This window comes from Molothrus aeneus, chromosome 3, assembly GCF_037042795.1.
Source record: "Molothrus aeneus isolate 106 chromosome 3, BPBGC_Maene_1.0, whole genome shotgun sequence".
In the NCBI taxonomy this organism is placed as follows: Eukaryota; Metazoa; Chordata; class Aves; order Passeriformes; family Icteridae; genus Molothrus; species Molothrus aeneus.
Genome location: NC_089648.1, coordinates 49,154,611 through 49,178,201, shown reverse-complemented (window position 1 = coordinate 49,178,201; position 23,591 = coordinate 49,154,611). Strand labels below are relative to the sequence as shown.

The following is a 23,591-nucleotide window of genomic DNA, read 5'->3' as shown; positions in this document are numbered from 1 at the left end:
TCTGGTATCTGTAGATACTGCAGCAAGGCTCAGGACCCCTAAGAACTGCAGACATAGCTATGTATAGCTACATTTGAGACAGCAGCACAGCCCAGCATTACTGACCCTCTTCAGTGCACAGTACAGAGAGTTCCAACAATGCCCCAGCAAGAAATAAGAGGAAGACCAACATTATTGCTGCTTAGGAGAGCAAAGTGATTTCAGTAGATTTTGATGCAGGCTCAGACTAGATGTGTGGCTAAACTGAGTAAGTACAGCAGTAGAAAGCTGAATCAAAGGCCCATTCACCTCACTGCCTTGTTTCTCACAGAGGTTGAGAAGCTGTCCAGGAAAGAGCATAGAAACAGGCCGGATTGTTCCCAGTACTTTTCCATCCTGTACTTTGTTGCAGTTTCTTGTGGGATTTGGGGCTGTGGCTTACATTCTGGCACCTCAATTTCTCAGTTGTATGGTAAGTTTGTGAATGCTTCTTTCCTCACACTTTTCTGTTATCATGCTTGTTTAACTTTGACTACAGACTCTTTAGAATAGAATCTTTTCTTGTGTTGTGTTTGCTGTACTTTAACACCTAGACACATGGTTATTTTTGCTGTACTTTAACACCTAGACACAGGGACCACCTAACACGTGGTCCCTGCTTCCAGAGAGTTACCATCCATGTGTAGCAGTCTTCATTTAACTGTGAACTACTACTGTCAGAATGGTCTTTGATTTAGGTTGAGGGTTGTAAGCATAAAGCACTGCATAGATAGCACTAGAGGGATGGATTCTGCACAGGTATGTCTTTGCTTTCTAAAACTGCCTTAATGCACAGAGCAGTGGCTGGGTTTAGGTAGTGCAAGGCCAACCATTGTAGCTTTTAACTTGATCTTTAGGCTGGCATGACTGCTGTGCTACCAAAATGTCAGCGCACACCAGAGCAGGGGACTCTAAAGCAGAGTCTGGTTTTGGAGCTGTTTGTTTCAGCTATCAGTTCTGCATCCATGAGTCAGAAAGTGGTTAACAAATAAATAGCTAAAGATAATGCCTCATGTGAAATCAAGCAGAGACTACTGTTATTTTCCTTTCTATATTCCTATCTGATGAGATGATCAGCTATTCTAACTTTAGGTATGAAGTAAGTATTTAGCACAAAGCTATATTCTCTGGGAGTGGATGGGAAGGGGCAAGGAATGCAGCTAGCAAACACTTGCTCGCTTAATTAAAGCTCTTACTCCTCTCTCCTCTGTTCCTCGAACAATTCCAACATGTAATGCAGTCAGTAAAACTTTCTTAGATAGAACAACCTGCTGTTCAGCAGACTTGCCAATCTTCCAGATCTTTAGTATTCTGTATTTCTTTCCCAATGAATTCTAGTTTCACTGGAAGTTCTTACTTTCTGCCAAAATATAAGCAGTTTGTATGATCCAAATGGAAAAAAAAACCCTGCAAACTGTTCTCATTTCTTTTATGTATGTCCAATAATGTATTTTGTTACCTATGTTTCCATTTATCAAACTAGCCTTACACTCTTTAAAATCAGTGAAGCTATGTTGAATTGTTTTTAATGTCCATGTACTTGGTGCATATTTGAATGAGTGACTGTATCATTCCTTTACAAAATGGGAAAACTGCTGATACTGTTTTCTCTCAAGATGGAAATATCTCTTCTCAGCAGCTCTTAGTGATGGAATTACATGGGGAGGGCTAAGTGAATAAAAAGTGACCATGTGAAGGTAATCTTTAGTCATGAATCATAGAGCATGAAGCTTGTCATTCTTTTCTTCCGTAATTTTTGTCATTTCCCCCAAATCATCTAAATGTGGAGAAATAGCCATGAAATACCAGTTTCTACAGTACTTGGTGAATGCTTCTGGCTGGCTTTTATGTTCACAATTTTCTAAACATGACAGCACCACAGCCTGTTGAGTTTCTTGGGCTGTGTTGGGCCCATAACTGCTGCCACATGGCCAACATCTCTTTCAGGAACAGACTGTTTTGATTTTGTTAGAGAGAACAGGATGGTGTGAGGGGTCTGTACCAACAGCACTTACTGCAAATCCTGTTTTAGAGTTACTAGTTTAGATGTGAGAATTAATCTCAGTTGGCACACCCTCAAAACAAACTGTTCAACTGGAGTTTTACCTCAAAAGTGCTAAGCATTCAATAGGTTTCAGAATCTCGTGTGTTAAGAGGTTAACTACATTCTGGGACGGTTCAAAGCTCACAGCCTTCAGGGACAATGAGGAAGTGAATTCATTCTTGAACTTTCAAAAGCAGAGGAAAGGCATTTCCTTTGTGTAGAGCACATTCTGTGCATGGGGAATAACGTGAGAGGCTTTATGCGTGGCCAGAAATTCAAGTTAGCTTTCCAAATGTAGGGAAAATCTATCTGCCCTGTATCAGCAGTGCCAGAATTTCCCCAAGAAAAATACTTCCAAAGAAGGATATTTATTTACACATGGGAATTTACCAGCATATGCTGAACTACATAACAGAGTCCATAGATTTTTTTCCTAAAAGCTAACAGTCATCTCCCATCAGGGAAATGGTGAGTTTGCTTTGTAAACATGGGTTTAGTCAATGTCCACGAGCTGACTCTGATCATGTGTTTTAGCTCAAAAAGTACATTGTTTTCTTCTGATTTCAGAGGGAAAGGACTCCCCATTTTTGCAATGACAGCACTTACTAGTAAGGCTAACATAATCATTGATTCCTAACTTCACAGAGAGGATTTTTAAAGATTTCCGGTATATACACAGGGGGAGTGTGTTTTCATGTCATATGCCCCCACTTTTGCAATTTTTGATGCTTCAGAAGCAAAAATTGTAGCTGCTTGCTACAAATTCCAGTTTACTCATTCAGGTGGAGAGAAGTAAAAGTAGTCTCAGACAGCTTTGAAAATCATATAGGAAAAGGTAGTGTATCATGCCTAGGAGACATTGTAGAAATATATGCATCTGTGGTGTATGTGGAACATCCCAAGTAATTATTTCTGTCCACATGGTTCTCGAGCATTAACAAAGGACTGTCTGATCTGGATCACCTGGTCCATGTAAATGCATCTCTCTGTGCTGACCTTCTTCATATGGAACAGGACTCCCTTTTGATGGGGCAGTGATGGAGTCCAGACTGTACAGGACAGGCAGCTTCTGAGAGGCCATAGGTTTAAGTTTTTTGGTATGTCTGTAATAGTTCATTGTCCAAAAGCATTTCTCATGCTTTGTAACTGAACTGATGAATTTGTCTTACACTTAAGAGAAGGCATTTCTTTATTTGGTAGACCAGTTTTAAAGAAATTTGCTTTCTCTATTGCAAAACTTTTTTTTTTTCCTTTAAGGGGAGAACTGCTGAAGTCCTACTCAGCTCCTCACCATTGTCATCAGAATAATTTACCTTTCAAGTCCTCTCTGTACAGAAGAATAAATGTTGAAAAAAAAGAACAAATAGATGCTTTTGCATAGTATCTAGAGTGAAGGAAATACGCTGCTGTGGACAAGATAAAGATTGGAAGTTCATTGCCAAAAATTTAAGTGCACTGCTTTATCCTAGCTGAATCAGGCCTGGTTTGTGGAGTAGGAGTCAAACAATTTAGGAAGTCCAGCACACATCTCATCCTGATCTCCTCAGCCTCCTCTTTCTGCTGTTCTGTCATTTTTTCCCTTTTATGGTCACGTACTTTGCCCAAACTAGTTCATTTTAAAAAGAAATGAAAGGGAAACACTAACTTTATGGCTAATTCTCAAATTTCACTTCTTGTGAAATTCCATGAGAACTTGTGGCAGAAAAACAAGGAGCCCACAATCAGTAACTATTCCATGGGATTTGTTACCACAGTAAAGGCCTGCTCTGGCCTGTGATGTTTCAATGAGGTCAATTACATCTGCCTACATAGGTTTTCCCTGGCAATTTCAGCAGGCTTATGGCATCCTGCCATTTCCTGGACTAAATAAATAATTAGGTATACACTGAGGACCAGTTATGATACTCTCCCAAAGAAACATCTGCATTTGAGGGTTGGTACCTGTTTACCAAAAAAAAAAAAAGAAAGAGAGAATGAGTATCAAAGAGTGCCCAGGGTCACATCATCTGCTGAGAAATACACAACAGTGTATGCTGGATATGTGTGTAAACAGCAGTTATTCTATCAAGTAATGCATGGGCTGTATGCTCCAGTAAGGATATACATCTATGCACCTATGAGTACAGAGATGGTACAGAAATGGAGCAGAGAAGGCTAAATCATAAGGTGATAGAGGCAGCAAAATGCAAGCAACAGGAACAGAGACTGTGTGGCACAGTATTTACGGAGTGGATGGTTCTCACAGCCTCCCCATGAATCCTTTGACCCTGTCATTAATAGCTTTTCAGCTCTTCCCCACAACTCCTTCGAACCTTTGTGCCTTTCTGTTGTTATGAGTACGGTGTCAGGATACTGCACTGCAAGTCTGCAGTCTGTACCCGTGGGTGCCCCCATCCCTGCTGCTCAGATCTGCCCGTGTGAATACCCCATGGCTGCTGACTCTTGGGGTTGCCAGGACAGTGTAAGATCAAGTCTGTCTGCCCTGATAGCATCTTTTCTGCTCATCTTGCTGCCTGAGCAGGAAGGTAACTCTTTTAGCATATCCAGTGGTTCTGACAGCATTGTGATCAGTGATTGCCATGATTAATAAACTGTACCCTGAGAGGGGCTTAATCTGAGTCACTTCAGTGTGATGGAAAATCAAACTGAGTGATAAGCTTCAAGCTTTTCTAGTGATCCTTCGAGATTGTCAGTCCTAGGGACAGTATGTCAGCATCTGAGTGGCTCGCTAGGTATGCTCTGACATGGTCCCTCTCAGCATGCCCCTGCAAGTACACTCAGCCTGGACATGTCTGTTTTATAAAAGTTCTCCACCTGAAAAAACAGCCATTAGTTATTCCTGGTCACAGGCCAGGACCTAAGCATGCATCATTCCAGGAGTCTCTGTGCTTCTGTGACTGTTTACTTCTCTGGCTGCAGGTCCATTACATTTGCCGTGGGGGCAGGTGTCTGTATGATCCATCTGTGTTTTCTTTCTATGGTATGTTGAACCCCTAGAGGTCCAGGGAAGAAGTAACCCCTGCACACTCTGCCTTTGTAATAGATTCTTGTGGAGATTCTTGCAGAAGAAAGTTCTTCCCTCCTTGGCTGCTTGGCACGTGTATTTAACTGGGCATTAATGAAAACAGGGTTATCTCCAATCTCGTGTTTGGCAGAGATTAGTTCCTTTATAGATAGGACAGATGGCACCATAGTGGGAATAGTTTACAGCAGGATAAAGTAGAGCTTTGCTGTTACTTCAGAGTTCAAAGTGTGAGTCTTCAAACTCTGGAGAAACTTCCTGATACCAGAGCCATCCTGGGCACAGAGGGGGATTCCTTCCAAGGAAGTCCTGCAAAATTCTAATGAAGCTCTGAAGTAGTTTATCTACTTCCACTGAATTCTGCATAAAACCCCCACAGTGCTGTTGTAGTGCATAGCTAATTTAACATCTGAATTGCTTATCAAAGGTAAATCTCCTAGCTGAACATTCACCACTGCATGAGCATTTTGCAGGTTAGAGGCACCTACGCACACTTAACCATTTCTTGCCTTGTTTCAGAACTCAGTGTATCTGCTTGATGTTAGGCCAGCACTGTTATCATTAGGAGAAAGTTGATTGGTTTCTTAAGAATGAAATTAGACCATGTGTTTTCATCTTATGTCTTAATTATAACCACAATCGGGCAAAAACAGTTTGGTGAAGTGTTCAGCATTGCTGGCATTAAAACCCAGTTTCCTGTTTATTTCTATGTTTGTCAACCCCTTTTTTGAAAAAATAAAATATCAGATTGGTCTCTACAATGAATTTGGTAAAGGGAAGAATGAGGGAAAGCCTGACTTAAAATAGGTAATTCTTTTCTAGGGACAAGACTAAGAAAAAAAGCAACATAATTTTGTCTTTTAAAAAAATGTCACTAATTTTTTATTTAAATTGATCTGATGATCCGGTCTTAGGAGCAGAGACCTGATTTCTTGCAATAAAAAGACTTATTCATCAGGGATGAGCCACTTGCCACTCAAAGAAATGTCAGCCCGAGCCTACTGCTGTTTGCATTTGTGGATAGAGACTTTTTGCCTGCCATCCAAGAAATATGCTCTGGTTGACCTGAAACTGCCAAGAGTCAGATTAAATACTTCCTTCCACCTGTCTCCAGGGTGAAGGCAAGCAGAAATACCAATTCCCCCTGTTGCACAGTGGCTGGGGGGAGGTGTCATGTAGCCAGTGTTGCTGTTCCTACCTCTGCCATGGAAGGCCAGGTGAAGGCAGGGGCAAAGCTACCTTCCCTTTACCCTTCTTGGTGATGTAAGGAAACCTGCAAGCTACGATGGAGGACAGAGTATGAAGGAGTCTTTCAGTCCCTCTTGTTCAAAGTGTTAAATAATTTTTTATTTTTTGGGTAGGAGGGAAAACACCATGGAATTAGGTTTCATCATAAACTAACAATGAGAAATCTTACTGAGGCTATTCCAATTAAGAGTTAAACATTTCTGAATAGAGTAGGTGAGACTCAATGTGCAAGGCTGGGAGCACCGTACCCTGGACTGTACCATCAGGTGATATTAGATTTAGAAAAAGAGCCTGTGTCTCCTCACATCCCAATATAGTAACCAAAGGGTCGTTAGTTAAAAGGTAGGGGGCTATAGCACTGTCTCCTTGTTCTTTAATTTGTGCCCTTTGTTTTTTATGCTTCCAATGCTGCAAGTGGAAATTAAAAGTTTTCTAATGAGTAAAAATGCATTACTGTGATTGTAATATTTTCAGGTTAATAAAAGGAACAGAAAAAAATCTATATTTTCTCACAGATCAAACCACTTTTACTGATTTTTTTTGGTTTTGTTCTTACACTAAACCAGACCAACTTCATCCAGGGGTGGAGTGAATTGCCATCCTGTAACTGTGTGCTCCCCACAGTGTGATGGAGCATGTTCCATCCCCTTTCAGATCCAATAATGCCCGCTAGGTGCAACTGTGCAGGGTGATCCAGAGTGGGTTTGCTGCAGCCCAGACCTGTAGGGCAAATCTGGACATCCTACAATTCCAGCTCCCCATTGGTCCAAATCAAGGTAGTAGGCAAAAATTATATAATGACTTTGTAAATGAAAAAATGGAATTTGTCCCTATCTCATAGTTTTAGTGCCCTTTGTCTTGCTGGCAGGCATTGTAGAAGAAGGGAATATCAGTGACTTGGGAAGAGCCTGGTGTTACCTGAGTAGCAGTTGAGGCTTGGTGATGATTTCTGGCAGCTGAAGTTGGAGAACACCCCATTTCAAAGCTGGGGAGACTGTGGATGCAGAACAGATTCTGTGGGAGATGGGAAACTGGGAGCTGAGAAGCTGAATAAGGGAAGCAATTCAGTCAGTCAGTTCATTCATCAGCAGAGTAGAAACAAACTGGGATTGGGAAAATAAGTGATGGAAAAAACACCAGGTCTTCCTTGGAGCTAAAATATGGGATCACAAAAGGAAAGAACTGGAGAAAAAAAGATCAAGTAAAGGAAGAACTGAGTGGAATGGGGATAGGAGGAAACATAGGGAAAGGCTATGATGAGGAGTCAGAAAACAGAAAATGGGAAGGTGAAGACTATCAACAAAATGTCCAAAATTACAAATTTTGAAGTGATGAAGACTTAGTCAAAAGGGTTAGAAGAAGACTGGAACTTGGTAAACCAAGGAAACAAGAGCTTGGTGGCAAAGCTTGAGGAATGGAGACTGAAAGCAGAAGACAACAAAATTAGAGGGATAGGAAGAAGCAAGTGCAACCTGAACAAGGAGGAGTGAAGGATGAAAAGGGGAAAATGTGAAGCAGTGGGCATAGACATTTTGTGCCCCACTGCACAGTCTGTGCTTCAGCATGGTTTGGTGTTCCAACTCATTGAGTTTTGCCATTTCTACACCAGAGATAGAATGTGCCCAACACCTTTGTCCCACACTTCTACTGCTCTCCCTGAGACTAAAGAACACTAAAGTCACTAAGTGTGATACAGAAGAATGCCTGTTTCCTTCACCTAATGCATTTGTCCTGAGGAATCAGGGATATGAGACAGAGAGAAAAGGACATCCCCCACATGACCAGGACCTCCACCTTGCTTGCTGTCTTGTCCTGAAGCTGCAGGCTGAAGAAAGATTGCACCAAGAGCAAGCACAGCATGTGGTGAAGGCTGTCACATGCTGCCCTGGGAAACTGTGCTTATCCTCCTCTTTGCCGCAAAATTTCTGTGTGGTGCTGGAAATTTTTTTGAAACCTACCTTGTCAGAGGTGATGACTGGCCGGGTGCTCCTTGTATTACGCATGTGTGGGTGGAGATTTCATGTCTGACGTGAAGCAGTGCTGAGTTCTCACAGCAGAAGCTGAGGTAATACACACTGGGCTTTGGAGACAGAAAGTTGAGTCTTAAACAAACTGAAAAATGAAGTCCCAAGGAGTACAAAAAAGTAATGGAAACTTTTGACCTTAATCACTTTGGGCTTCAGTTCCCTATGTGTAAAATGGGGATTGTACCACCCCCGCATACTGCAGGGCTTACCAACAAAGATTAGCTCACACTTAAAGGTACTGAGATGCTTTGGTGATGAGGCAAGAGCAAGAGTCCCTGAGTAATTTTATTTTTAGAGCCATGTTTGATGAACAGGTAAAGTGTGAGGCTAAGCATTGAGCAAAGAGCAGGACATGAAAGCCCAAAAAGCTGCTCACCAGATAACTAGCTTTGCAGCCTGTGCATGCAAAGAGATGGCAGTAGGGTGGGAAAAGTCATTGTGAGATCATGAAAGAGCTCTTTCCTAAGGTAACTTAAATTTTACAATTGTCTATCCTGAGTGTTTGGTTGCTAAATGCCCAATAAACATTTTTGTGTGCAGTATAAACATGTGCTGGCAAGATGTTTGGTGAAGTAGACATTTCTCTCTGCCTATAATGTATGATGAGTGATGCTTTCCTCATCATAGAGTACTACGCTGTGTTGGTGAATAATTTTGATATTAATTCCATGATCTTAATTAATATGTTGGTGTTCATAGTAGTAGGTTCCTGGAAAAGCAAGCAAGTATCTTGACCATTTTATATATCTATTCTATCAATATTTGAAATGTGCACAGAAGAGTTGGAAACAAACCCTAGTTCCCTGGATCTTGCTCTCTTCCCTAAAGATGAAACAAGGCATGAATTGTTGTTCCAGTCACGTTAAGTTAGAAACACTGCATAATTAAACAGGTCTGCCCTTTACCTTGGAGTCTGGTGGTTGTCTCACCATTTAGCATAACTAGGGTCAAGTCTGGGATAAGTAATTATTTAGGAACACTGAGCAGAGCAGAGGAAAAATCCAGATCTGATATAGAAGGAAATCTAAATAAACCTTGATTTTAGAGAAGATGGATGGTTATGATTTGATGGAATCAAAAGAGCTTTTGATATCAACAGCTGAAATCCAGGGACATGCATGAGGAGTCTGGCCTTGGAACTAAAGGCAGTTTCCTAGAACTGACATCTACCTGAACGTTAATGAGGAAAGGGGTGCTCCTTTCAATTGCACTGAGAGTGTGTGGAATCCCCCCTGATAACTGATCATGAAACTGTCACTGATAGTTTTAAAATCACACATTTGGTGGTTTGTTTTTTAAAAATTTCTGTGAGTCACAGGAATCTGTGAGGCCACTTGTGAGCAGGGGAAGAAAAAAGAAACCCTCTACAATGTAGGTCACTAATTCTCAAAAAAGTCAGTGGAGAAAAAATAAAAGCCCCTAGTATAAGTCCTTGCAGTAGTCACTATTTTGGGTACAGAAACATTTAATTTCTGAGCAAAAAAAGAATCCACACCCTTGTTTTCTTCTCCACCATCATTTATTCCAAATGTCATTATCATCTGTAGATTCAGAGAAATGAGTCTGACAGCACATAGAACATTTATTAACATTTAGTAATATCTTAATGCTAAATATACACCATTTTCTTGTTGCATGTCTTCACTAGTGGCTTCTCTTAGTCTCAGACTTGAGTTTTCTCTTTTTTATACTCTGCATTCATAGCAGGAAGGGCAATGTCTTTTCTACCTTTTTTTAAAAACCTTTTGTAATGTTTAAAAAAGCAGCTTAAAACTAAGGCCAAGCTTTCTTTAATTTCACTGTGGAAGTAATGAATAAAAGGCAAATGAAGGGATTGTGCTGTTCTTTACCTGTTCTTGTGCTGCAGCTCTACCTACAGCTGAAATAGTTTCCATCAACTACTGAAAAATGTTTAATATTAGTTATTCTGTAAGCAGAAAATACTGTAGGCCTTGACCTGTAATTTTTCTTCACTAAAAGCTCCTTCTCTCCAATCTCCTGTATCTCCTTTAGATAGCTGATTCTTTGCTGCATTTGTTGTTTTGGCATATTAGGATTTGCATTCAAGAAGTGCTCTTTGTACGGGTTGGTACCTGTGGCATGGAGGAAGCAATGAGTATCAGGAACTCCTAAAAGGTATCTTGGGATCTGGAAGAGAGCACAGAAACAGTAACACAGTTCAAGGAGTTATTAAGCTCTAAGATTCATCTGCAGCCCCATTAAGGACCCTATTAATGAGGTTTTATCACAAATATGCTGTTAGGGAGCTTCTATATTATCTGATTAAACTTCTGGAAGATTATCTTCCTGGCATACTTTCTCCAGCAATAATTTTTTTTTTTTTTAAGGATTCAGCAGCAGGACAGCTGATTTTAGTTATTTATGGTGCTGTTTCTAACATCATACATTTGAACATTTGGTTTATAATCTGGAAGAACATATCTATTTGTTGTATTGGCCTACTGCATGCAAACACATGAACTTAGGCCTTAAACTAATTTTTAAAGAACAGTGAAAAAAATTAGGGGGCAGGTCAGCGTAGGCAGGGTTCATATCTTATCTGAACAGCTGATATAGCTGGCAAAAACAGAGGAAAAATGGGATGCACAAGCTCTTCCTCGGCTTTTAAATGGAAGATTCTGTTTTCAAATGATGAGGCATATTTTCATGTTGGATAAAACATTTTTCACTGAGAAATTTAAAAGGCATAAAACTTTGAGCTGAAAGATCAGCTTTGTCTTTGATAGGCATCTCCTAAAGGAGACAGGGCAAGGTGCTAATGGTAGAAAAAGTCAAACAAACCCCAGTGGCTGGAGGTCAAAACTACAGGAGTTCAAATGAGAAATTAACTGCTCATAACTAAATTACAGTTAATCATTATCAAGACAAATACAAGATGAAGCCAAGATCTTTTGAGTGTCAAATCAAAGGAGGACAGCTCTCTGGATGAGGAGTGTCAGCCAGACACCACTGAATGCAGATAACTGTATTTGGCACAGGGGCAACTTGGAGACTTGTAACACTGGAATAGGTGAAGGATTGGATTGTGTTTACAAAGCTGTGAAGGTGTTCTATGCTTCTATGCTGGAGTAAAAGACAAAAATTATGCTGACAGAAGTTAGGTCTTTTTAAATAAACTATGTCTGAAGCTAAAATTGTATGATTCCAGTAAAAAGTGCACCCCTAATTTACAAAGTTACTTGCCAAAAAATCTGGGGTTACCTGAGGAGCAAAGCGACTCTTTTTTATCTTCTTGTTTTTTGTTTTATTTTCCTTAATTTGGACACTGACTGAAGCAAGAAGAGGGCTGTTGAAATGTGGACATTTCAAACACACCCTGAAACTGGGTTAGCCCAGGTGAAATAGGCCTGTATTGTATATATAGTCATTGAATAGGAAGTTTCTTTACCAACATCCACAGCCTCTGTGGAAACAAATGTAGAGTGAAACATCATCCTGTTAACCCATTCAAAAAAGGAGGAGACATGGCTCTTCCCTGTAGGGACTGTATCCACAGAGCACTTACGGGTCATAAGGTACACTCACTTCCACAAAAACGAAAAATGGCCAAATTAGGCAATGAACATCCTTGTACAGTTATGTTTTAACTGAATGAGGTGTACACAAAAACAGTAACAGCCACCTTTAGAAGGTGTATAGAAAAATTCTTTTATAAATAAGGTAACTAGTAATTATTTTTTAAACGGCTACCTTTGCCACTCAGATCTTCACATGTTATTGTTTACTTTGGGGTGTCTAATTTTTTAGGTACTGGACACCCAAAGGAAACTCAAGGAAGGGCACTCATGCAGCACTGTAGAAGAATCTGCTTGGTTAAAGTACCACTCTACAAGACATCACCAAACAAAGGTAAGTGAGGTAATCAGTCACTTTCGAGGGGTTTGCCCCACAAGGGAGTGGACTTCTGAGTGCACATTGGCCTGCATTACTCCTGGGCTGCTGAAACACTGATCTCCATGGTTTTCAGACACAAGTGTTTAATACTGCAGCTAAATATGCTAAATACTTGCAGCAGGCAAGCCTTTAGCATTTCCCTGCCTAGCAGTCATGACAGAGGGTAGTTTTATCTTGTGAGGGTTGTCTCTGGCCAGTAGTGTGCCAAGGCTGCGGTGGCTGGAGGGAGAACATGCATGATCCTCCTGCTACTATTTTATCAGTGGGGGAGAGTCTGCTGCTGTTACATGCTACTGTTACATGCTTGAAAAATTGCACAGTAAATCAGGTTGGTGATGTTGCATCATGGTTACACATGCTAGGTGTTTTCATCGTGGCTTTAAGCAATGGTGCTTTTCTCCTAGTAGGTGCATGTTTAGAGAATTAAAAGAGTTAAGTGCAACATACTGATCTAGGAAAGGTCAAACCACTTTAATCCTTTCCTATTGTCTCCCTTTTTTTTGCACAGCATTTATAGCTTTCTCTTTAAATAAGTTGTGCTGCTGCAGCCCTTCAATCTCTCTTAACCTCATAGATTCTTTTCATACCTGTCAGTGGCCACAACAGACTAAGTATTGCTTAGAGACAGCTGTTGACATCAACCCATTTTATTTGCCTTAGCTACATGATCAGTGTCACCCCAAAAGGGATTTATGTGGTTCACTTGCTGGCATAGCTGCTTCAAGAGATGGCAGATTGAAGTCATTGGTATGTTGTGTTTCTGTCTTCTGCTATATGTTCAGTGGAAAGGCCCATCCTTGTTTCTCTGGTCTGGAGTAAAACTGTGCCAAAGATATGTGCATGTGGTAATGAAGAACCTCTGTGGAAAAGAAAAACCACTATATTCTTAGAAATGTAGAAATGGAAGGCCTGTGCAAGTGGTGGGTGGAATGGTCAATCATCTCAGCCCACTTTGTGTACCAGATGTGGGAGGATGTGCCCATGCTAATGAACATTTATATAGGTATAGGCTATTTTAGTGTTGCTTGACTGCTTTCTTCTAAGCAATAGCTTCTCTTTTTTTCTCTCTCTCTATCTCCCTCTCTTTTTTTTCTTTTTTTTTTTTTTTTACGGAGGGGAATGCCAGACTTGACTAACAAAGACAAGAGCAGACTAAAAGTTTCCTTAACAGGAAGCCACTAGCTCTCCACTTAGCAAGGGGGGAGGAAAAGCCTTTAAAAATGTTCAAACTTTCTTATGCAAATTTCAGTTGCACTCAAGTTTTGGAAGAACTTCTTCAACGGTAATTGAGCAGTCTCTTGGCCACTATAAATGCACAGTACACAAAACTGTGTGCAGCACAGAAGTATAAAGGTGAGGGTGCTTTCAGGTCTCCCAGCATGTTGTTCCACTGTTTCCAAACAATCTAGTTTTGGCTGAGAGTAATATATTTTCTAAGAAAAGCATTAAAAGATCTTTGAAGCAAAAATTGAGCATTTAAAGGCAAAGTAATGCAGTCCCTCTAGAGGGACATGACAGTTTCTCAGATTAAGGCATTTATTATAGTTGTAGTCAGATAGTTTTTGAGTGATTGAAACACCTGCACATACAATTGCCATTATTAGAAAATGTCCCAGAGCACTGTCAGAGATCAAGGATGCTTTCTAGCTGCCCTTCTCACATACATCAAGGAGATAATTTTTATCTCCAGACTGTTCTGCCTTGGACTTGGGAGCTGTATACATATTTTCTTTTGTGATGCAAATCACATGACACAAAGATAAGCAGATGAGCACTGACTGAAGCCTGGTTCAGTGGCAAGATCAGAGGGTAAAGCAGAAAGAATGGAAATGAGAGATAGGCCATTGTTAACAGGTTGTCTTCTCTCACCAGTCCTCATGGTAAAAGGTAGTCTTATGGATGTGAAGCAGTTCTGCTGAGGCAAAGAGCCACTGCAGCTGCCATAATGGCCTTCCTAGGAATGCAGTGTTGGTGACAAGATCTCTTCCCTGGACCTCTGTCTGTCTCTTGCAGACAGCCACAGAAAATCTTCGTGTAGGTTTCCACTGGATTTTGTGGGACATCCTGCAAAGGGCAAGGGCCTTGGTGTGTGTTAGATATTGCCTTGTTACTACACTGTCTGACACACACCCCAGAGCTGAAGATCATTGTGTGCCTGGCCCAAGGGCTGTCAGAGAGTCCAGCCTGTGACTGAGCTTTTACCTTTGAATGACCTACCGGTGGCTAAGGTATCTGCCTGCTCAAAGCAGGCACAAAGCCTCAGGAGAGTGTTGCTTCATGAGCTAATGCTTCAGGGTGAGAAGTGCAGTCTGTCATTTTTGTTCTGGGACCGGTTTCCTCAAGCTCAAGCCCTTCACAGATCAAAGTCATGGTGTTAAATCGTGGTGACGTGGCCATACATCTTCACAAGGACTGTCTGCCTACTCACCAGCTCTTGGTGTGCAAGACCTGGGCTGTATCCTTGCTTCTGCTATGGTAGAAGCATAGAAGCATAGATATCCTTGCTTCTGCTATGGTAGAAGTAGAAACTCTGATCAAGTTTCCTCATCCATCAAGTGTGGATAAGGGTGCTGCTCTCCTTTGTGAGGCCTATTGCTATGTGAATGAAAGCAGTGCACAAGGGTGAAAATTGTGAGAGGGCAGAACTCAGCACTGGCCTCCCGCAGCTTACGGTGTGCTGCTGTGCTGTGGGTACAGAGGGACAGCTGTAATCCTTGTCAGAGAAGGGGAGAGGTGGTCTCTTTGCTCACTTTTCTTGTCTTCTTGAGGAAGCAAGCCCTTTTATCTATGTGGCTGTCACCTGAGAGAAATTACCATTCTCTAAGGAACTGAAAGTGCTTTTTGGTACATCGGAGAATTTTATTCCCTAACAGAGAAGCGCAGAACTTTTTATCTAGAAATAACCCTGGCCAAATCAACTGTCTGTAGCTGTCCACAGCCTCAGGTTATCACACAGCCACACATGCCACACAGCAGTAGATAAAGTGCTTTGAGTCCTGCTGGGGAGTGGGAAATGGTTAAGGAAATTCCTGGGTACTACAGATGGCAGCAGTGGAAGGAATTACTCAGGAGGTAACAGGTTTTTTTCCTGACTCAATGCTGATCCTTTACCTCTGCCTTTTGTTAGACCAACTGTGCTGTGCACAGACACTGTCTTTTTCATGGTGTTAAAAACTGACATTTTGACACTTTTTAGCATCAGCAGATGCTACAGCACTTTTTGCAGTATCAGGTTGGGATCAGTTTTTTATGGGTCATGACAGACAAGATAAGCAGTTTGGGCATTCAGAGGTGATCTGTCCTACCCCTGCCCTGAGACCAGGCCTCGAAGACCTCAGCTGATTGTGACAGATACCTCTATTCTGTTCTTATACACCTGCAATGATAAGGCTTTCACACTTGCTGTTGGCAATCTGGTCCAGCACTTCCTTAGTTTTACTGACTGGGGGTGTCTCCTCATATTTACCTTGCAGCTCCCTAACTTGTGCATTCTGCAGTTGGAGCCAAGCAGTATAAACATCATTTGGCACCAAACACTTACACTTTGCAGAAAATAAGCAAATTATTCTTTTTCCTATTAAAGAAATATGGGGAAAATAGGTATTCATAGTTCAAATATCTAGTTTCAGAATTTGCTGTCTGTCTTTATAATGAAAAGCCAACTAGGAGAATCCACCACTGCAGGTTGGATGTCTCAGGTGCCTCTGTGCCCTGACCTGCACTTAGGACCAGTGACAGCACCAAGTCTTCAACCCCATGTGAATGGCACATGCTGTGACTGCTGCTGGTGCCAGTCCTGGCAGGGGGCAGTTCAATCAGCAGGGCTGCAAAGTCTGGCACCACTTCACTCTGGCATTTCACAGGTCTGCAGCAGAGCTGGAGACCATAGTGATGGAGGTGAGTTGGCACATATGTGGGCAACTGAGTCAGTCTGTGGCTGGTGGGAGGCTGGTGCTCACATTTGGTGACCTCTCCCTCACCCATACCTGAGCATTCTCTCACCATGTCCTGGGCGTGTTTCTCTTCTTGGTTGTGTGAGGAATGAGTGGTTCCTGACAGACTTCAGTGGTTTCACCTGTGCTGGGCAGTGGCATTCAGTGTGTGCCCTGCACACATCATCTGGGTGATCCTGGTGGGTGCTGACACCAGGTGGGGTTTGGGGCACAGTGAGACAACGAGTGGCACAGGGTAGCCCAGAAAGCTACAGTCCTACCATGGTAACACCATAAAAGATTTTAAGGACTTCCTGCAGAAGCAGACACAAATGAGGTTAATATCTCTTTCAAAAGCCTTCAAAGAACTTCAGATGAGGTCCTGTGCCCCCCTGTCCTATGAACTTATCTTTTAACTTCACTGTTGCTAACCAGATAGTTAAGCAAAGAGCTGGATCCTGAATAAATCAGAACAGGTCCACTGAAGTCAACAGCACAGCAATGTTATTTTAGTACCAGGGTGTGGTACAAGCCTCAAATAAAAAATCAATTTATTATCTGTCTGGATATAAATTCATGGTGCAGGTCCTCATTTTCCCATCCTGCTAAAAGTGTCAGCAGATGAATTTGTCTTGTTTCAGCATGGATGGGGCTGCAGTTTTTGCTGCTGTGAGTCATAATCAGCAGCCACTACCTGCAATTCCCTTATAACTTTTTTCTTTCAAGGATGGTCACTGGACTTCCTCCTTACCCAGCAAAATTCTGTCCTCAAGTATAAATTTCAAACATGTGCATGTATCATAAGTCCACTTGTATATTGATTCATTACTGTGCCTCTGCTTAAGTTATCAAGAATTGTGTGTTAGCCCAACTCTTGTAATTGCGTAATAGCAGAAAAAACACAAAAGAATACCACTTGCATCATTTATACTGCACATTTACCAATATTCCTTTATGCATCTATTTCTTGTGTACCAAATATGTGGCAATTTCACACAAATTGACTGCTACTTCACTGAAAGTGACTTTTAGCTATGTGAACCAGGGGAAACCACTATTATTTTTCATTTTTATTTTCCATTTCCCGACAACAACCAATTTAGTTCAAAACTGATATTTTGTAATAGCTGAAATGAAGATATTTTCTACCAGACTCTCCTGATGACTTCTTATTGTAGGATAGGCAATACTGGACAGATGGAATTTCCACTAAGAAAGGTCATCAGCCCTATTGCAAAAGTGGCCAGTTCCAGCTGGACACATAATGACAAATTTTTAATGAAAGTTTTTTTCAAGTGTGTTGGTTTGCTCATTTTTGCTCTACACTGACTTTCTACTTTTCAACTGTTTTGACAAAAGCTCCAGCACTTCTGAAGAGCAGCTGTTTTCTGCTCAGCTCTGTTTCTAATAGTTGCCTAAAAACATTTTAATTTTAAGGGCATGTAGTCCTGCAGATAGAAATGTCAGCTCTAAAGAAGAAAGCAATTTTTCTCTTTCTTTCATTAATTTTTGACCAGGCAAACATAGGTGTGATTTAGGTGATCTCCAGCTACAGTGGAGTTTGTTGATCTTGCTTCAGCTGAGGTAAGTGGCTGATCTCATAAATATTGTTTTTACAGGCATGAGACTCTGCTGACGTCCTTTGGCTTCCTGTTCAGTGAGGCTGTGCTTGGCATCCTCGGATTTAGGCACAATGTGAATTTTCTTAGACTTCACCCTCCAGGCCTCGTTTTTTTCATCAGCTCTTCTCTGCCTGTGAGTAATGGTCATGATCACATCATGCAGTGGCGGTGGGAAGGGAAGGTCCCCTCTGCTGCAGCCCTTTCTTTCGGTGGCAGCAGTGTGGGTGAGGTAGGGTCTGTGGGAAGGAGAGGGAGCAGGTTTCAGGAGTTTCTGTTAGCATGTGCGTGGTGATTCACCCCCTCAGCACCATTAAACCTTCAGATTATGAGTGGGTTGAATCCTGTAAGGTTGTAGGCACATTATAAAAATAAACACAGACCTCTGAGGTAGATAGGTTACTGATGAAGGGGCAATGGTGTGGATAAATCAGATCATTCCTCTTTTTTATAAACACTGAGAGAAAAATCAACTGTTCTTATTGCCAGGCTCTAAGGCTTTGCCTCGTCTTTGCCTTGCTGCTGTGGGTGCTGTAGTGCATGTCTTTGACACCAAGGAGAGGTCCTGCCTATGTAAAACCTTTTGAGTGCGTTTGAAGGTGCTGAGTGCTGTTTTCTGGCACCAGACCACAATAATAACAATGGGCTAGCGAGGAACTTCTCTGAGAGTTACTGAGACCAGAATTAAAGGTCATGCATGCCCACACTTTTGTTTCGAGATATTAGTTAGGGAGAGGAGTAGATGGAGGGGAGAGATTATCCCCCTCCACTCAGGGCTCATCAGAGCACATCTAGAATACCATGTCCAGTTTCACACTCTCTCCCTCAAATACAGGGAAGTTGAGGCATGTTCAGCAAGATGTTAAGGGCTGGAGCACTTGCCCTGTGAGGAGAGGCTGAGGGATTTGGTCTAGTTCAGCCTGATGCAGAGAAGTCTTTGGAAGAACCTAAGAGGAACCCCCCAGCATTTAAAAAGGGATCAGAAAGAAGACATTGCCAGAATCATCACAGCACTACATGCTGGGAGGAGAAGCAACAAGGGACTGAAGTTGAAACCAGAGCCTCGGGCTGGATTTAAGGATACACTTCCCTGAGGAGAGAGAGTCAAGCACTGAACTGGGTCACCCAGTGAGATTGTACAGCCCCTGTTCCTAGAGTTTGTCAAGACGGGTCAGACAGAGTCCCGGGAGACCTGGTCTGAGCTTAAAGCTGTGTCTGCTTTGAGCAGGAAGTTGGAGTAGGGACTTGACATCCCTTCCAGCCTGATACCATGTGATCCTGTGTCTAGGTATCCCATACTTGGAGGTGATGGAAAATTTTGGGTGAAGTTTTTGGGTGAAGGGTTGACAATATTAAAAAGAATGCATTTTAACCCCTCTCTCCAGCTTTGACCAACTGATTTCATTCCAGTCCAGCAGCAGTGATACTTCCTCTGATTTCTCTAACCGTGATTAGGCAGTGGGCTTGTGTACATCTTGTCCTGGCAGCTCAGAGGACAGGGGTTCTGGGCAGAGGGGATAGGGTGTCCACTGCCTGAGGAGATTCTAATGCTAAAACAGAGTGGTTTAATCAAGTGGGATTGGCTGAGCCTTTTGGGATACATTGTAGGCTCAGAGATGGGAACAGAAATCCAGCTTTGCTCAGCAAGATATACCCAGTGGGATACCTTGGCATTGATAGAGATACAATGCATGTAATATTGGCCAATTTTGACAGTTTTAGTCTCCATAGAATACAAAATCAATATCGTACCACAGCATTAAAATAATTTCCCCAGAATACAAAATCTCCTCAGAATACAAAATCAATATAATGAGAATAATTGCAATTATTTCTGGTATTTCACTTTCCAACCTAAAATTAGTTGTGTGCAAATTCATCACTGAGACTAGGGCACCTGTCTTGCCTGTGGGGCAGTCACTGTGCTCAGCAGTGCCAGTGTATCATATTTTTTCTTGCAGATCAGAAATTTGGTGTCTCTTTCCTCCCTGTGGATCCCAGTGCTGAGAAGCCAGCAGCAGTCAAGAGAAGTCACAAGATTGTTTGTGTGTTGGTGGTTTTTTGATGAATGCAGGAATTACCACAATTGTATGAATAATTCATTCATGAAAATGATGCTTGAAAAAGAAAAGTACTCTTCTATTATTCTTGGAAATTGTTAACCCAGTTACTTTTTTTTGCCTTTGCTGTGGTGGGAGCTGGCAGCGGCTGTCATTGAGAGCCAGCAAGTTCATCTCAGTGAAAGTTTGTGAGTGGGGGTGCAGGAAAGATGCAGGCCCTTCCCCGCTGTCACTGATGGCTTTTGTGGGTGTTCTCAGAAAGTCCTGCCGGGCGTCCCGGGTGACTCACCGGCAGCTGACTGAAGGCAGGCAGTAGGCCAGCAGCCCCTGCACAACTGGAAAGTACACAGCCATCCCAGTGTGTGCCAGAAAAAGGAGAAGATGACATGCAGCGATGTGTCTGTCTGCCTGTCTTGTCTGTCTGTCACAAGGCTAGAAAAACCAGTTCTTTGTAGGATATATGGAAGCTTGGTGCTGTGTAGTCACCTTTGTTCTTGCAAGAGGGATTGTTGGATGGTCAAGTAGAAGGGTGAGGAGCTGTTGTAGGCTTTGTTCAGGCTTCTTGGCAAACAAAACTTTCTAGGACATACATGGTCTTTCACAGGTGCAGCATAGTATCACTTTAGGGCCAGGGTCAAGTTTACTCAGTCAAAACTGAGTACCCACTGCCTTATGAAGCTCCTCTTGCTGCTTTCTGGCAGGCAAGTGATGGATCCCCAAAGGAATAATGCACGTGGTCATAAAGGGGTAGGGGTGTAAGATACAGTTCAAGTCTCATTTCCTTCATTGAGGGCTCTGAAGAGCACATTTGGATAGCTCATTCTGCAGGTTCACCCTGGAGCTCATGAGGCCTTTTTCCTATGGAGCTTTGTCTTCAGTTTTTGTGACAGGCAATCTCTGACTGGAGGTCTTGAGTTGGGTTTCTTTACAAGATGTCCCTTCTCTGCGGACTTGCTGGTGCACAAGGAAGGTTACTCTTCTTCCTCCACCCCTTGGGCCACTCACCCAGACAAACTCTTCTTCTAGATCTGGAAGAATTTAATTTTCTTCAAAACTCCTATCTATCCTTAAGACTAATAGTTGGCTTTGGCTAACAGGCTCAGGGCTGCCTGGCAGGATATTTCTGAGTGAAGGGACAGGCAGGGAAGGCAGGAAGGAAACAGACACACATTCTGATACTTGGCACTTTTAAAGAATTAAGATGAATGGCTGTGGAGGGTGACCCCAGGTGGGATCTTATTGCTGCCCCCAGAAACCTGCCTAGACAGAGCTGCAGTTCGCAGTCCACCAGCAGCATGTGCCTGTGGCTTACCCAACAGGCCTTACCATGGCCCTGCCTGGACATCCCAGACATCCCAGACCTCTGTCTGACACTGGTTTCATCACCAGGCATGATCCTGACCCTCATCCACGTGCCTATATCCTGTCCCCTTTTCTGGGGAGTTTCCCAATGCTGAATCCTTGCCGGTTCCTTCCTGGCCACGGATGCCCCAGGCTCATTAAGCAGGAAGGGTCACTGGTACTGTCCCTGCAGTCCAGCTGCAGCTGCAGCTGAGCCAAGCCGTGGTATTTCAGAGAGCACCCTCCCCCCAGCCCCAGCTCCCACTGACACCTCAGTTATTCATCAAAGGCAGGAAAAAAGCCTTCCTGGTTTCAAGCTTCTGGGGAAATGCTGGGGCATGGCTTCAGCCTGATAAAAGGCAGAGCAAATGGTGATTCAATTTTGAATAAAAGGCAAAGCAAATGGTGATTCAATTTTGATTCAAAGCCCCTGGCAAAGGGCAGAGACAACTTGGCTTTACCTCTTTTTACCTTGAAAGGGTATTTCTCCACCAGTATCATATCCTATGAGGGACAAAAATACACATCCTCCTTCCCCAGGGCCAAAAGCAGGAGGGTTTTGTGAGGGAAGTCCATTGAAATGTCCACAAAATCCACATCACTTCTCTCCAGTTAACAGGTACCACTCATCTGGTGTACCATGACTCAGATTGCATGGAAAATACTACAAACTTCTCTCTGGGGGTAGGAATTGAGGTAGTACCACTTCTAGAGGGCAAGGCAAAGAGGCTGCTGGAGCACCACAGTTGCTCTTGCTGATGCACACCTTGGGAGCACCACAAGTGTTGCTCAGGGGACAAGCCTACAAGAAGTTTACATAACAGCAGTTCAGGCTAGGGGGGTTGAATCACCCCTTAGGTCACTGTCCTAATATGGGCAGGATGTAAAACTCTGGAGTTTAAAGAGGGAACTGACACTAGTGTGTAGGGATGAATACAATGAAGTGTTCCCTTTTTTCAGTAAGAGTGCCTGATCACCAACTGAAAGAGGGAGTTTTTCAGAGTGCAGGCACATGCCTTCTGTGGTTTGCACCACCTGACAACCATTGAAGCTATAAAAACTGTCAAGTAAGTATTTTCTGTGGTGAATGCAAGAGAAAACTGCAAAACACAGTCCTTTAGAAACAACTGATCTCTGCAAATGTTTTACTTTGTAAAATCAAGGGTTCATAATGCTGGTGTGGGAACAACATAGCTTGAAATAGGCACTGAGTAACCTGTACTGCTGAGAGCCTGGTTTCCACAGGTGAGGGTCGACAGGAGGTGAGGTGTGTGGTAGTGTTTCAGATTTTAGGAGCTCTCTAAACACAGACACAGAGCCTAGTTTTAGAAGAGACTGTTTATTCTGTGCAGGGTTTCCACAAATCAAGTACAAGTGGTAGAAAGTTTTATCTTTTATTCAGTAAAACGTACACCTACCTAATACATCTTCTCCTCCTACTTAATGCATATTTATTTAAGCAGTATAATCTTACGCAATGCTGGAAACACAAAGTTCTTTTCTTCGTTAAGCAACTTCTACTGTAGAAGTTATCTGATGACATCAATTACATTTACAAAAGGTGAGAAAAATCAGTTTGAGGACATCAATTCCTTTTGTAGAATTCAGCCTGGGGACAGATAATTCAGCTTGAAGACAACAATGGTAGCAGAACCCCATAGGGATCAAGCAGGAACCAATTGGTTTTCATATGCTTGCAGTAACTGAAACTTCTTTCTTTTTCTGTGGGTGTTCTGTTTAATTTTTATTATCCCTTTACCTGATAAAAAGGTGTAGCAATTAATAATTCTTTTAGCCCAACCCAAAACCCAAGGGGACTCAGCAGCAGAGAGGCCTGTGACACTGAACTCAGCAATATTCAGAAAAAACCATCAGTGACAGATCCCTTCTGGAGCCACTGGAACAAATCTTTTAGGACATCTCTACTGCCACCGCAGGGACATCAGCAAGCAATGCCACAGCTCTGCAGTGCTTGGCTACAGACATGCATGTGGCATATGCAGGATGACTCCGGATTTTTTTTGTTAGCCTGGCACTGTGCCAGGAATTATAAACTCTATGTTTTTAAAGAGAGAATCAGTTTAGGCTCAGAGCCATCCCAGGAACAGTGGTGCTACTTTACCAGCACCCAGAGCAAATCTGCTACAGGTCATGGAATAGAATAGAATAATTTATACTGGAAAGGACCTCTAAGATCATTGAGCTCAACTTCAAATCATCACTGCCAAGTCCACCACTAACCTGTGTCCCTGAGTGCCAGATCTACATGTCTCTTAAATATCTCCAGGCATGGTGACTCCACCACTTCCCTGAACAACTTAACCCAATGCTTGACAACCCTTCCCATGAAGAAATTTCTCTTGAT

The 23,591-nt window shown here is 42.4% G+C and overlaps 1 long non-coding RNA gene across 1 annotated transcript; it reads left to right on the top strand.

Moving 5' to 3' along the window:
* Nucleotides 1–348: 348 nt before the first annotated feature.
* Nucleotides 349–19,970, top strand: LOC136553928 (uncharacterized). The gene is made up of 4 exons (XR_010783254.1): nt 349–451; nt 12,128–12,229; nt 17,826–17,961; nt 19,787–19,970. It is a non-coding gene; the product is annotated as an uncharacterized lncRNA (long non-coding RNA).
* The last annotated feature ends 3,621 nt before the right edge of the window (nt 19,971–23,591 follow it).